At 41.0% G+C, this 7,739-nt stretch overlaps 1 protein-coding gene across 1 annotated transcript in view; it reads right to left on the reverse strand.

Moving 5' to 3' along the window:
• Positions 1–7,472, reverse strand: part of LOC122642211 (DNA-directed RNA polymerase V subunit 5A-like) — a 52,231-nt gene extending 44,759 nt beyond the window's left edge. Inside the window, exon 1 of the mRNA XM_043835646.1 lies at positions 7,465–7,472. The gene's annotated coding sequence lies outside the window, so the exon portion shown is untranslated. The remainder of the gene's footprint in view (positions 1–7,464) is intronic.
• Between the last annotated feature and the right edge of the window lie 267 nt (positions 7,473–7,739).

The raw sequence follows: 7,739 nt of genomic DNA on the forward strand, positions 1-7,739 counted from the left end.
CGTGAAGGCCGTGAGGGCTAAGCTAGTCGAGGACGAAGAACGATGCCATAAGTCGTGGTTCCCTTTATATATCGCAGATACGTTTCAGACCATCCGGTGTGTCAAAGTAGGAGCCTCGCATGAACCGCGAGACTTTGTTGACGAGAAGGAGAGATCCGGACGAGTCAACGTTAAATCTGTAGGGCGCCAACCGTACTCACGATAGAGGGTGGCATCGAGAGAATAATGGGCCGAGTCCTTTGTCAACTTGGAGCCAGACGTGGCCATTGGCGTGACACAAGGCTTGCAATCAGCCATGTCACTCGGTGAAGGAGGTCTCTCATATATTTGGTTTGAGTAAGAACAAGACCAGTAGAGGATCTATGGGCTTCGATCCCAAGAAAGTAATTCAGATTCCCCAAATCGAAATGGCAAATTCGTCCCTAATGTAGATATCAAGGATCATTGCAGCGCGCACCGCCTGTGACTATAATATCATCAACATAGACCAACACCAACAAAATGGACTGCATATCCTTCTTAATAAACAAGGAGGAATCTGATTTTGAAACATGGAACCCGATGTGAAGGAGATAAGAGTGAGCCGATTATACCAGGCTCGTGGAGCCTGTTTTAAGCCATAGAGAGCCTTGCGGAGATGGCAAATGTGATCCGGATGCCGTGGATCACTGAAGCCCCGAGGTTGAGCCATATAAACATCCTCGAGATAGGTGGCCATTCAAAATGCGTTCGGACATCTAAGCGACGGATACGCCATCCATACGTGACGAAAGATAAGACAAGGCGTATGGTTGTAGGCTTCACTCTTGGACTAAAAGTCTCATCATAATCAAAACCATGCTCCTCGATTATACCCTTTTGCAACAAGACGGGCTTTATATCGTCTATGGTTCCATCGATTTGGTCTTAACCCTGTACACCCATTTACAACCAACCACATTCATACAGGGTTTATAGGGAATCAAGTCCCATGTCCCATTGTGCACTAGAGCATAAACTCAACAGCCATTGCTTTGCGCCAATTTGCATCCTTATTAGCCATAGTGAAGCATGTAGGTTCAAGAGGCAAAGAGATTTGGGCGAGGGTGGAAGGTGGTGGCATAGGCCTTTGGTTTGTGGATATTACTGCGAGATCGAGTCTGCATTGGGTGAGTCGAGGTGCTAGGAGGATGTGGAACCTGCTCGGCTTGTGTATTATGTACAGGTGTGGGAGCTGGATGGTGAACAGTGGTGGTGGAGCCGGTGATGGTGGTTCGGGTGTCAAGTAGGACTGGGAACTACTGTTGTATGGGTGGAGGAACCGAGAGGAACGAAGGCTGTGTAGGTGCTTGCACTAGGACCCCTTGGGTTATAGGTGAAACCGGTAAATATAGTGTAACCGGTGTATTGAGTTTTGGGTGAGGGGAAGCCACTGTTGAAGAGGCCATAAATGGGAATTGGCGTTCATTAAAAAGAACATGGCGTGAAACATAGATGCGACCAGTGGGAACATGGAGACATTGATAACCCCTATGGTGAATGGAGTAGCCTATAAAAACACATTGGAGTGACCTGGGATCCATCTTGTGCTTTTGGTAGGGTCGTAACCAGGGATAGCAAGCACACCCGAAAACCCTTAATTCAGTATAAATAGGTCTCTTTTGAAAGAGAACTTCATAAGGAGACTTATGCTGCAATACTGGCGTGGGCATTCGGTTGAGCAAAAACACAGCGGTACGGAAAGCATGTACCCAGTATATTTTTGGAACACCAGCCCTATTAAGAAGAGTAAGGCCAGAATCAACGATGTGCCTGTGTTTCCTTTCCACAATCCCATTCTGTTCCTGTGTATGAGGACATGAATAGCGATGAAGAATGCCATTAGTATCCAAATAAGACTTAAATTTTTGAAACTCGCCTCCCCCATCAGATTGAAAACTCTTTATATGGGTACAAAAATATTTTTCCACCTGTGTTTTAAATGAAATAAAAGTGGAGAGTGCCTCAGATTTAGTAGTTAAAGGAAAAAGCCATGTGTAACGACTATAGGCATCAATAAAAGAAATATAATACTTAAAACCATCAATAGAAGGTCCGGGATGGCCCCCATAAATCCGAATGAGCGAGCTGCAATGGTGCATTACAAATACTGAAAGAACTAGTAAAAGGTAAACGATGAGACTTGCTCAAAGTGCAAGGTTCACAAAAATTAAAATTAGAGGACCGGGCCACGGGTAGAGCATTTTGTTTGATGACGAGATGTCACCACACGTTGAGAAGGGTGGCCAAATCTGTCATGCCAAACGAAGGTGAGACCCGTTCCCAATAAAGGCTGTGGAGAAAGAAGATGTGGCTGCAGAGGAAGGTCTTGAAGACAAGGAATGAGCTGAAGCTGAAGCACCATTGAGTACGTATAAACCATTCTTATTCGGCGCGAAGAAGGATGTTCCCAGTATGGATCCTTGACAAAACAGAAATTTGGGTGAAATTCAAAAGCACAATTATTGTCTTTGGTAAATTGAGAAACATAAAGAAGATTCTTTTTGAATATGAGGAACATGAAAGATATTATTAAGACGAAAAGAGGACACGGTGTACTCAAAATTGATGAACCAATATGAGAGATTTTCAAACTCGATCCGTTTGCTCGCGAACCCGATCGGTGCCATGATAAGTTGATGGAATGGACAGATTGGCCATATCTGCCGAAGGTGATGAGTCGCACCCGAGTCCGGATACCAGGAGTCGCGTCTGCGGTCCGAGATGGGGCACATACATAGCGTGGGATTGTGGTTTCGCTTGGTGATGTTGGGATTAAACCGTTGGTAGCACTGCGATGCGAATGCCCGATTGCGAAGCAGACTTGACAAATTACCTTGGCACGATGGTCATTGGTGTACCGTCCACGTCCTCGATAACGCACCACGACCTCGGCCACGGTGAAGATATGGGCTGGTATTTGAACTTGGAGTGGTCTCCTTCACGCAACATTAACAACAGCGTGGCTGGAACCACCTCATTGTGCGACTAGTTAAAACAACCTCCGATTAGTGAGAATGCCCAAGAAGTCATCCAAGCCAATAGGCTCTAATCGGGAAGTGATAGAGGAGACAAAGCCATCGTATTCAGGCCCAAGGCCATGGAGAAGACTAAGAACCATCGGCTATCGAGAGATGGGTGGAGCACCGCGGCAAGGCGCTGCAATGGTCTTCGCCTTTGAACATATTCGCGACAGAGAGAGTGCCCTTCTTCAAGGACCTGAGTTGAAACTCAAGCCGCATGATACGGCTCGAGAGCGAGAGGAGAAGTGGCGCTCAAGAGCCACCCATACGGCATGAGAGGTATCTAAACCAACAACCAGAGAGAAGACAGACTCAGGAGAGTCGAGAGTAAGCAACACAAGAACATCCGATCTTGTCACGCCATGTGATATACTCGGGGTTGGGTTACTGAGGTGTAGCAAAGGTCAATGGCATTCGCGGTTGCAGCAACGGTTGGCGATGGGCACAGAAGGAACCGTCGACATACTTGAGATAATCATGAAGCCGAAATAAGGGCGTAAACCGAGCACGCCATAATAGATAGTTGGTGTGATCCAACTTAATCGCAAAATGTGCGAGATGTTGCCACCAAAACCGAAGGGAGTGGTAGCCGAGATCACAAAAGCGTGGTTGTCGGCGACGAAGAAGAAGAAGTCGCCATAGCGAAGCGTGAAAGGAAGAAAAGAGAATAAAAAGTGGATCGAATCGCTAATGGTTAGCAGTGCCGATACCATGTAAAGTTTGATATAAGCTTGAATTCCTCAGTACCTATTTGGTATGTGAGGCTTGCATTTATATTGTATTTGTTCAAGAGGTTTACATTAAGAAGTAACTTGAGGATCACTCAAGATGAGATAAGGATAAGAGCTGTTACAGTTTAGAGTTTAATTAACGATGACTCTTGAGAGTTTGTATTGTGTAAGGACTCCTCTTGTGGCTTAGAGAGGTTATCGTGAAGAGTTACGCTTTCACACAGACCTATTGCTTGTTAGATGGATAACCCAACTGCTTTTGTTTTATACAATAATCCATATAATTAGGACGTAATTTGGGGGGCTAGAAACCGAATTACGGCTTGTTAAGTTTTAAGGATGATAAAACTGGAGAGTCAATATTCATTATACACTCTTTAATTTGATTCCAATCATAGGGCTTTCTGAAGCAATCCAAGCTCATTATACATTCTTTAATTCTATTATTTCCTTAAGATTTCATTACATGACTTGGCTAATTTGTACTCTTTAACACTTTGAAAATGTGAGAGGTTACGTATGATCAAGGTAGGAAATGATCACACACACAAAAAAAAGTACAATAAGGAATCGATTCGCCTCCTTGCAACTACAAGTAGTAATTATTGTTGATGAAGATCCAAGAAGGGCGATGGATCGCGAAGTTATTGTAACACTTTCTATGTTTGGAGAAACACACTTGCATTTCTGGCCCCATTTGTTTAGAGGGGACTTAGGTAGGGGTGCATGGGAAAATACTGATGTGACATTTTAAAATCCCTTCCCAATCTTGTTTGATTAATTGGGAGTGGTGAATTTACAAAAGCTTAGCGGACATCATTAATTACATTGTTTGCTGATGTGGCATTTCAAATTCCCACCCCTTTGTTATATGGTGGGACTTTGGGTACTCTTCATGGGAAAAATAATTTTACCTTAATATTTTCAATCCAACAAAATTCCACCAATATGTGGGTCCCATCTTCCCAACAATCTCACCCCATCTTTCAAAGCTGGCGTATGCGTGCTAGTGTGGATGTCGACATATGACAGTTCGGACATCCAACAGTCCCACTCATTGACTATGTTGAGTTTGGATTGTTGGATGCCCGAGCTGCTACATGTTGGACATCCACACTCTACCTTCTCCTCTAAACTTATGCGGCCTTAGGGAAGGATCAATCCCATTATTAGTGAAGCTTTCAGATTTTGACTGATTTTGCTTTCAATAACATCAACAAGGACATCATAAAAAAAAAAATAAAAAAAAATTAGGCAATACTTTACATTTCTAGGGAAAACCAAGAAGGTCCGAGATCCTGAAGATCGAATGGAGTTGGGAGAGTTTTATTGATAGAGATAGACATTACACCTACCACGCCTACAAATATGTGTTAGGTGACATGTTAAGTTTGAGGTTTCCAGCACAACTGTTCACAAAAGAAAGGGTGAAAAAGGGAATTTCAACAGATATGAAATGGAGAAAACGCAATTGCTTTGTGTGCTTAGCTATAAATCCGTCTGAAACTCTTTCTGTGATTCCAAATTAGGGATTATGTTTTTAACTAAGAGAAAGCTTTTCTATGTGTGTAGTTCAGATTACCAATAACATCCCTTATCTCATGTGTCAACCAACCACTTGAATGTGGTGATTTGGCATTTCCATATTGACTTGCCAAACCAAGTCAATAAAATTCAAAATTTGATTTGAAAGTGACTTTCTTTTTGCCAAGTGTCAACCAACCACTTGATTTGAATACATTTCTTTTAACCATCAAACTCAAACCATTTATCGAAATGATATTAAATGTTTTGGTTTTGATTTAAAAAACATGAAACCGTCTATTTAAACGGTTCAATTTGGCTTGAACCGTTTAAAATCGTATTATATAAGACTCTTGAATCTTCAAGAATTGTGGTATACTAATATAATGATAATATAAAGATAAAGACAGAGAAGATTGTAGTTTGTTTTTTCGTTTTTGGTAGGATAGAAGATTATTTTTTTTTTGGTAAAAGGTAGGATAGATGATTGTTGTTATACAATATAATATAAGATTAAGAAAACTTTAATAATAATATAAAGTCATTCTACAACACAATATAATGTAACATTCACAATAAAAAATCAATGTCCATTGAAGATGGTCGTTTGAGACTCTTCTTCTTCTTAGATCCAACTTCTTTTTTTCTCGGAGTAGTGACACTGTTGAAGGGGGACGGGATCAGGGATTGAGAGGCCGGCCAACTCGAGGGAGAGGCAAAGGCCAAAGGGGGTGGATGGGAAGAAGGCAAAGAGGTCATTGTTGGGGAGAGGGGTCAGGGGATGAATACCTGGATTGCACAATTTTGCAGGCAAAGGAAGTCGGCCTGAGAAGAAAAACAGAGAAATTGGTGGTAAATGGTTCGATTTTGGTTTTTATCTCTGACATCGTGAACTGAATCAAATCATACCATTTAACCAAAATCGCACCATTTAAAACCCTTATATTTGTATGTCAATTGTAAGAACCATACATATTGGTAAAACTAAACAAAGCATTCACACCAATAAGTAGTTGATTTGGTGTAAATCCATCTCCCTCTCATTCTCCCTCTCTAATTTTTGCTACAACTTAAGACCAAATCTGCACTAGAAGAAGTTGGTCTCTCAACGACCAAATATTACCGATCTAGAAGTCCCTAATGCATAAGATATATATTTTCATTGCCCCCCCCCCTCCCTTTCTATTGTCAAAAGTCACATGGGACAAGTTGGGATTGGTTGGAAAAAATAAATCTCTCTATCATCCATTAAGAGAAAAAGTTGACTATAGTCTTCTTCTTTTTTTTTTTTTTGATTGAAAAAAAATTGACTATAGTCAACTTCTAGAATCTCTAGTCTAAACTAGGGTTGTAAACGGATCGGATTCGGTTTGGATCTGATTCGCATTTCGCATTTGCATCCGATTAGCTATCGGACGGATTCAGATAGTGCTAAACGGATACGGACACGGATACGGATCGAATATTTTATCCGTTTATATGTAAATATAGTTTTTCGAATAGCTATAGCCTATCCATATCCGCATCCGTGTAGCTTTCAGACGGATTCAGATAGTAATAAACGGATACGGACACGGATACGAAAACGGATTTTGACTATTCATTTACACCCCTAATCTAAACTGAAAAAAAAATAGAAAGGAAGTAACCTTTATGGTCCAATCTGAACTATATGAAGATTCACCAAATATGGTCCAACTTAATTAACAAGATTAAGTTGACTTTTCATTCTCATAATTTTGCATGGGAAAATACATTTTGGTTGAGATTTATCAAATGGATAAGTGGGTGATGTCAAAATTCCCAATAAAAAAGTTAGCAAAAAATGTCTAATAAGATTTCCAAAAATTTGACTTCTCCGTCAATATTTAAAGGCTTTCTTCCATATGTTTTTTTTTTGTTTTTTTGAGGAGGATCTACACACTACTGTTATATAATGGAATTTTATTATTGACCTTTGTATGGAATGGGTAACATTTCAACGTTCAATATATGGAAATTTATCTTCTTAAGTGCAGTGCACCGTCCAATGCACCACACTTAAGAATCCAACCACCCACCTAACACTTGAAAGGATAAAAAGACACCACTGCTTTTGTTTTTACAATTGGATTCTTAAGTGTGGTGCACTGCACTTGAGAGGTTGAAAATCCTCAATCTATCCATACTCTCTCTCTCTCTCCTGGTCTCAAATTACGATGTAATGATCTATGCGCTTTGCTCTAGGACCATTAATGACCTCCACGAAATCGCCAAACGAACGGTAGCTACTAGGTTGGGCAAGGAGAACTCCCATGTGTACAATAGCTGTTGCACCATAGTTAGTAAGTTCGCGTATTAATTGCCGTATCCGATTGTATAATCCAATAACCTAACTCTTACCGTATTCTATGAGGTAGCATAATTTTGTACGCGACTCTTAAGAACAACTGTATTAAGTGTC

This window comes from Telopea speciosissima, chromosome 10 (assembly GCF_018873765.1).
Source record: "Telopea speciosissima isolate NSW1024214 ecotype Mountain lineage chromosome 10, Tspe_v1, whole genome shotgun sequence".
Classification (NCBI taxonomy): domain Eukaryota; kingdom Viridiplantae; phylum Streptophyta; class Magnoliopsida; order Proteales; family Proteaceae; genus Telopea; species Telopea speciosissima.